General features: G+C 41.4%; 1 pseudogene; it reads right to left on the bottom strand.

The window, feature by feature from the left end:
• Window positions 1-2,212: 2,212 nt before the first annotated feature.
• Window positions 2,213-3,450, bottom strand: LOC102394641 (annotated as a pseudogene).
• Between the last annotated feature and the right edge of the window lie 4,628 nt (window positions 3,451-8,078).

Raw genomic sequence — 8,078 nt, 5'->3', positions numbered from 1 at the left:
GCATCCAGCATCGTGCATCGAACCTGGTAGGTTCTGAGTGACCACCAAGCTAGTGGCAATGACCCTCAACATTAGTAGCGAGGCACTAAGAGCACTGTGCTGACATTTCTCTAAAATGTGGTCAAGGCTGTGGTCAGAGACAGGTGCTGGGTAAATAAAACTATTTACAAACTCATTTTTGTAAATAGGCATTGTCAAGGGCTAAGAAGGGTCAGTAATAGAAGACTTTATAAATATACATATATGCTGGCAGTCTGCTTTTTTTTTTTCATGAAACATTATTCTAGAAATCTTTTCAACTACTATCTATAGTGCTTCCTGATATTTATATAGAAGTACAGTATCCCACCGTGGGAACATTCCATGGAACAATTAAGCTATCCCTACTCAGAAAACTCAGAGAAGGCAATGGCACCCCACTCTAGTACTCTTGCCTGGAAAATCCCATGGATGGAGGAGCCTGGTAGGCTGCAGTCCGTGGGGTCACTAAGAGTCGGACACGACTGAATGACCTCACTTTCACTTTCCACTTTCATGCATTGGAAAAGGAAATGGCAACCCACTCCAGTGTTCTTGCCTGGAGAATCCCAGGAATGGGGGAGCCTGGTGGGCTGCCATCTCTGGGGTCGCACAGAGTCAGACATGACTGAAGTGACTTAGCAGCAGCAGCAGCACTGAGAAAACCTTGTATTTCCCTGGTGAAGCAGCAGTAAATAATCCACCTACAATGCAGGAGACACGGGTTCAATCCCTGGATAAGGAAGATCACCTGGAGAATGAAATGGCAACCCACTTCAATATTCTTCTTGTTTGGGAAATCCCAGGGACAGAAGAGCCTGGAAAGCTATAGTCAATGGGGTCTCAAAAGAGTCAGACATCACTTAGCAACTAAACAAGAATAATAACAACTTACAAATCTTTAGATCAGTTTCTATCATTTGTTCTCAGAAATAATTCAGCAATTAATATGGGACAAAGTTTTATAGATAGGAAATGCAAAGCAGAGGAAGTAGGATTTTGACTCTGTTGTTGTTTTTGCTCAGTCACTAAGTCATGTCTGACTCTATGCAACCCAGTGGACTGTAGCAGACCAGGCTTCCCTGACCTTCACTATCTGCTGGAGTTTACTCAAATTCATGTCCATTAGTTTGGTGATGCTATCCAACCGTCTTATTCTCTCCCACTCCATTCTCTTCTTGCCCTCAATCTTCCCCAGCATCATGGTCTTTTCCAATGAGTTGGTGTTTGCATCAGGTGGCCAAAGAATTGGAGTTTCAGTTTCAGCATTAGTCCTTCCAATGAATATTCAGGGTTGATTTCCTTTAATTGAGTGGTTTGATCTCTTTGCTGTCCAACAGACTCTCGAGTCTTCCCTAGTACCACACTTTGAAAGCATTATTTCTTCAGAACTCACCTTTTAATGGTCCAACAGTCACATCCATACATGACTACTGGAAAAGCCATAGCTTTGACTATAAGGATGTTTGTCAGCAAAGTGATGTCTCTGTTTTTTAATACACTGCCTAGGTTTGTCATAGCTTTTCTTCAAGGAGCAAACATCTTTTAATTACATGGCTGCAGTCACAGTCTGCACTGATTTTGGAGCTCAAGAAAATAAAACTTGCCAGTTTCCATTTTTTTTTCCCATTTTCCCCCATCTGTATACCATGAAGTGATGGGACTGTATCCATGATCCTAGTTTTTTGAGAGCTGAATTTCTTTTCTTTTCTACTAATTAAATACTTTATTGAATAAATATAATACCAAACAAAATGCATTCAAATGCTAAAAAAAAAAAAATCAATTTTAAAGGCCTTTCTATTCAGGCTAATGACAAACACAATAAAGGCAGATATGCTAGTTTAACATAGTTGGATGATTTTATACAGCAGTTATATCTTTTAGTCCACAAGTATATTATTAAAATATAGAGAACATCTAATACAACCATTTCTACAGAACTAGGAAATAAATTTCTAAGAAAGAAAGATTTTTTACAGACCCCATCTTTTATACCCACCTCAACAGTCTAACTCTAAAGAGGATAAAGCCAATGACTTTCCTCACAAAAGCTCATGACTAATGTTGCCTTGCTATCAAAATCTGTATTTCTGATCTGCTATGAGCATTGAGACAAGATTCAAATATTCCCAACGAAAGAAGCACAATGAACGTTGTGATCACCTATTCAGCAAGCACTGCATTGAAAACTATCTCATCCCAGGAATTAAATAAGGTCAGCCACATTCATTGGCATTTCCTCCACTGTAGTACTGTAGAAAGTCTCGATGTCATGAAGAATCCTCTTGTCTTCTTCAGTAACAAAGTTTATAGCCACACCTTTCCTCCCAAATCGACCCCCTGTGCCAATTCTGTGAATATAATGTTCACGATTGGTAGGTAGATCATAGTTTATAACCAATGACACTTGTTGCACATCAATTCCACGAGTCAACAAGTCAGTAGTGATCAGAACATGGCTTGATCCTGATCAAAATTCCCTCATGATAACATCTCTTTCTTTCTGGTCCATGTCACCATGCAGGGCAGAAACTGTGAAGTCCCTGGCATGCATTTTCTCTGTGAGCCAGTCCACCTTGAAGAACAGCCTGTGTAATTGTCAGTGTCTCGTACAAGTCACAAAATGTATCCAACTTTCATTCTTCTCTTTCAACATTAATATAAAACTATTTGATTCCTTCAAAAGTCAATTCTTCCTTTTTCACAAAAATTCGAATTGGATCTCTCATGAATTTTTTGGTCACTTCCAACACATCCGTTGGCATTGTGGCAGAAAGCAACACCACCCGAATACTAGTATTTAATTTTCTGAAAATATCATAGATTTGATCCTTAAACCCTCAGCTCAGCATTTCATCTGCTTCATGCAAAACGAACATTTTGATCTATTTTGGAGAGAGGTATCTTCTGTTTAACATATCAAACACTCTTCCTGGTGTTCCAACAACAATATGTGGTGCTTCAGCCTGCAGTTTTTGCATTTCATTTCGGACATTTGTTCCACCAATGCAGGCATGACAAGTTGCTCTCATATAATCTCCAAGTGCCAGAATTACCTTTTAGATCTGTTGAGCCAGTTCTCTGGTGAGGGCCAATACTAGTGCTTGGGTCTCCTTGAACTCAATCTCCAACTGTTGCAGGATGGAAATAGCAAATGTGGCTGTCTTGCCAGTACCTGACTGAGCTTGAGCAATCACATCATACCCTTTAATACATGGAATAATAACTCTCTGCTGAATGGCTGATGGCTTCTCAAAACCATAAGCATAGATGCTCCGAAGAAGAGACTCCTTTAAGTTCATATCATCAAAGTTATCAACAATCTCATTCCAGTTGCTCTCGATGACACCATCGGGGTCCATTCCCTCTGGGCCGCCATGTTCTCTGCCGTTATAATCCACGGAGCCACCAGACATGATCCGAAGAACCACTCAGTGCTGGACTGAAAAACTTGAGTGCTGAATTTCAAGCCAGCTTTTTCAGTTTCCTCCTCCATCTTCATCAAGAGGCTCTTTAGTTCCTCTTAAATTTCTGCCATTAGGGTGGTCTCATCTGCATATCTGAGTTTGTTGATATTTCTTATGGCAATCTTGATCCCAGCTTGTGATTCATCCAGCTCAGCATTTTGTATGATGTATCCTGAAAATATGTTAAATAAGGAGGGTGATAAAATACTGCCTTAATGTACTCCTGTCCCAATCTTGAACCAGTCAGTTGTTCCATGTCTGCTTCTAACTCTTTCTTCTTGACCTGCATACAGGTTTCTTAGAAGGCAGGTAAGATGGTCTGGTATTCCCATCTCTTTAAGAATTTTCTACAGTTTGTTGTGATTCACACAAGCAAAGGCTTTAGCATGGTCAACGAAGCAGATCTTTTTTGGAATTCCCTTGTTTTCTCTGTGATCCAATGGATGTTGACAATTTGATCTCTGGTTCCTCTGCCTTTTCTAAATGCAACTTGTACATCTGAAAGTTCTCAGTTCATGTATTGTTGAAGCCTAGCTTGAAGGATTTTGAACAGTACCTTGTTAGCATGTGAAATGAGAACAATTGTATGGTAGTTTGACCATTCTTTGGCATTGCCCTTCTTTGGGATTGGAAAGAAAGCTGATCTTTTCTAGTCCTGTGGCCACTGTTGAGTTTTCTTGCCCTCAATCTACCCCAGCATCAAGGTCTTTTCCAGTGAGTCAGTGTTTGCATCAGGTGGCCAAAGAATTGGAGTTTCAGCTTCAGCATCAATCCTTCCAATGAATATTCAGGGAATATTCAATACCAAATTTGCTGGTATTGAGTATAGCACTTTGACTCTTTGGGTGTTGCCAAATTTTGTCCCCATGGGTTCTACCACTTTGTGTCACTCCCAGCCAAGTTCCAGAATAACTGTTTTTCTACACTTAAAAAAAAATTTATTTTATTTTTAATTTTTTAAAACCCTTTTTATTTTGTTGTGGTTGTGGTTGCAATTTTGAGCCAAATGGTCTGGCTCCAGAGTCCACACTTTTAATCACTAGGCTATCCCAACTCCAAAGAATAATTACAAGATGTTTACTATTTTTCTCAGTGCTAGGGATACAGAAGAGAATAAGATGGATAAATTCCCAGCTCTCAAGAACTCACACCATAAAGGGAATAATGGAAATCAACAAATGATGAAATAGATATGCAAGGTCAGGTGGTGACAAGTGTGTGAAGACAGAACAAGTAGAACTCTATAAGGAAGAACAAGAGCTCTATAAGTAAGACGTCTTTGGGGAAGTGGTATTTTGACAGACCTGAGTGACTGTGAGAGATAGCCATTTTAGTAGGTGGAAGGACGTTCTAGGATGAGAATATGCATGTGCCAGTGTCCTGAGCTGGGAGCCTGTGTGAAGCACTGGAGGTACAGACACATGGCGTGTGATGCTGGAGGGAAGTGATGGCTGGAACCTGAAGAGATGAGGTAGTAAAGGTGGCCAGGGGAAAAGATAGCGTGAGCCTGGAAGGATAAGATCAGGGCTTGAATTTCTTTCTAAGTGGGAAGGCTAACAGCAGAGTGTTTTGAGAGGAACAAGACATGACAATAGTTTAAAGGTCCATTCTGGTTGTGTATGCAGTGCAGCAAGTTTTGGGCCTGAGCATGTGTTGCAAGGCCCCAGCAATTCTAGAGAAAAGTGAAAATGGTGGACGTGATGAGAAGGGGGTGGATCCGTGAACATTTATGGAGAGGTATCAGGATTTATTGGTAGGTCAGACATGAGTCTGAGTGAAAGAGGAATAAGGATTTTGGCCTGAGCACCATGGAAAATGAGGCACCATGTCCTGAGACAGGGACCACCAGGGAAGAAGCAGGCTTGAGGGTCAGGCATGAAATTTGAGTTTGAGATGCAATGGGAACATCACGTGGGACTCTCAAGTAGGCAATTTTACACATGGGTCTGGAATTCAGAAAAAGGCTTGTGTAGACAGGCAAGTGGTCCAGGCAGCAAGGTCTGGGCTTCAGAAGGTCATAGTCAGGAAGAGGAGGCTGAGAAGGGGTGGCCAGTGAAAGTCAGGAGACTCTGGTGTCCAGCAAAAAACCAATACAATATTGTAAAGTTTTAAAATAAAATAAAAATTAAAAAAAAAATAAATAAAAAACTGAAGAAAAAAAAAAGGTTTCTTGAAAAAAGAAACTGCAAAAGTCAGTAAGGTGAAGACAGGGATCAGCCCACTGGATTTGCTCATGTGGAGCTCATGGCCACCAGAATCTATAGGCCTCAGCTTAGTCACCCTTCCTCAGAGGGGCCTCCCTGCCCCTTCAGTGTCCTCCTCCCCTCCTGACACCCTGTATTTTCCTTTCTCTGTAACTGGCATGATATCTACATTAGGCATTTCCTTGTTTAGCACCTGTTGCCGCTGTGGTGTGGCCTCTGTCCAGACAAGGAACAGAGAAGTTGTGTTTACTGTACATTATGAGCATATAGCACATGACAGGCATCCAGGAGGGGCTCAGTAAACATTTACTTAATAAATGTTGTGTGAGCATCTGTGAGCCAGGCCTGGGGACAGAACCCAAATAGTTTTCAATTCTGCTTTTGTGTGGTCAGCAGTGGGGACAGGTTTTATCTGGAAACAAGTGTTTCTGTGTATATAGAAGAAAGCCACACATAGATCTCACTGGTCTTTGTGGAAAGGGTGAGGGACATGCCTGAGTATCTCTCATGAGCAGTTGTAACCAGAAGGGATATGAGTTCAAGACAAGTAGTACTTTAACAAAAGAAAAAAAGTTTTTAAAAACTATATTAGATTTATAGAAAAAATGGCAAGATGGTACAGAGAGTTGCCATATACTCCACATACAGTCTTCCCTATTATTATTAAAGGAAACACTGACTGAAACCCTGACCAGGCATCACAGTAACTATTTGCATGAGTTACTTTATGACAGGAGCTCCTGGTAAGGAACCTGGAACTAACAAGCCTCTACCATCTGGAAGAATTCGAGAAAGGTCAAAAGGAGAGAGGAGACACCAATCTATATGCCTTACCAACCTCCCAGAATCCTCCTCACTGGAAATCCATCTTGACTGAGTGACGAGTGTGCCACCAGGAAGGACCCAGAGTCAGAATGAAGGGCCAGAAACCCACATCATCATGAAACCCAAGACTACAAGCCACGTGGCAGAGAAGTTCTGGGTTCCCTTACCCTGCTGCTCTGTACCTAAGTGCACCTTCACAATAAAATCTCTTGCATTGTCAGCACATGTGTCTCCTTGAACAATTCATGCCTGAGTGTTAGACATGATCCCACTCTTGGGCCCTGGATGGGTCTCATTTCTTGCAACATTATCAACATCTTATACTCCTAATATTTGTTGCAATTAATAGAGTGAAATCAATATGTTAGGACTTCCCAAGTGGCTTAGTGGTAAAGGATCTGGCTGCTAGTGTAGGAGACACAGAAGATGTCTGTTCAATGCCTAGGCTGAGAAGATCCTATGGAATAGGAAATGGCAACCCACTCTAGTATTCTTGCCTGGAAAAGTCCAAGGGTAGAGGAGCCTTGATGACATATCAGTGTTATAATATGGAAACGTTGGTAAGTATTGAAAGTTTATACTTTAAATCAGTTGTCCTCCAATTTTTACCCAGTGTCCTGGATCTCATCTTGCATTTAGTCATCATGTGTCCTTGGTCTCCTCTGGGCTCTGACAGTTTGTTGGCTGTTCCTTTTTCTCTTGACAGTTTTAAGGAGAGTCTGTAGGGTATTTCAAAGAAGGCAATGGCACCCCACTCCAGTACTCTTGCCTGGAAAATCCTATGGATGGAGGAGCCTGGTAGGCTGCAGTCCATGGGGTCACTAAGAGTCAGATACGACTGAGCAACTTCACTTTCACTTTTCACTTTCATGCATTGGAAAAGGAAATGGCAACTCACTCCAGTGTTCATGCCTGGAGAAGCCCAGGGATGGTGGAGCCTGGTGGGCTGCCATCTATGGGGTCACACAGGGTCGGACACGACTAAAGTGACTTAGCAGCAGTAGCATATTTGGTAACATTTTCCTGAATTAGGATTTGTCTAATGTTTCTAATTTGTCTAATGTTTCATAGCTGTGAAAAGAAGAGAAGCAAAAAGCAAAGGAGGAAAATATACCCATTTGAATGCAGAGTTCCAAAGAACAGCAAGGAGAGATAAGAAAGCCTTCCTCAGCGATCAGTGCAAAGAAATAGAGGAAACACATTGAATGGGAAAGACTAGAGATCTCTTCAAGAAAATTAGAGATACCAACAGAACATTTCATGCAAAGACAGGCTCAATAAGGGACAGAAGTGGTATGGACCTAACAGAAGCAGAAGATATTAAGAAGAGATGGCAAGAATACACAGAAGAACTGTACAAAAAAGATCCTCATGACCCAGATAATCACGATGGTGTGGTCACTCACCCTCACCTAGAACCAGACATCCTGAAATGTGAAGTCAAGTGGACCTTAGGAAGCATCACTACGAACAAAGCTAGTGGAGGTGATGGAATTCCAGTTGAGCTATTTCAAATCCTAAAAGATGATGCTGGGAAAGTGCTGCACTCAATATGCCAGCA

The sequence above is a fragment of the Bubalus bubalis genome, chromosome 6 (assembly GCF_019923935.1).
Source record: "Bubalus bubalis isolate 160015118507 breed Murrah chromosome 6, NDDB_SH_1, whole genome shotgun sequence".
NCBI lineage: Eukaryota > Metazoa > Chordata > Mammalia > Artiodactyla > Bovidae > Bubalus > Bubalus bubalis.
The sequence above is the reverse complement of the archived record's forward strand: the minus strand, read 5'-3'. Positions and strand labels throughout refer to the sequence as shown.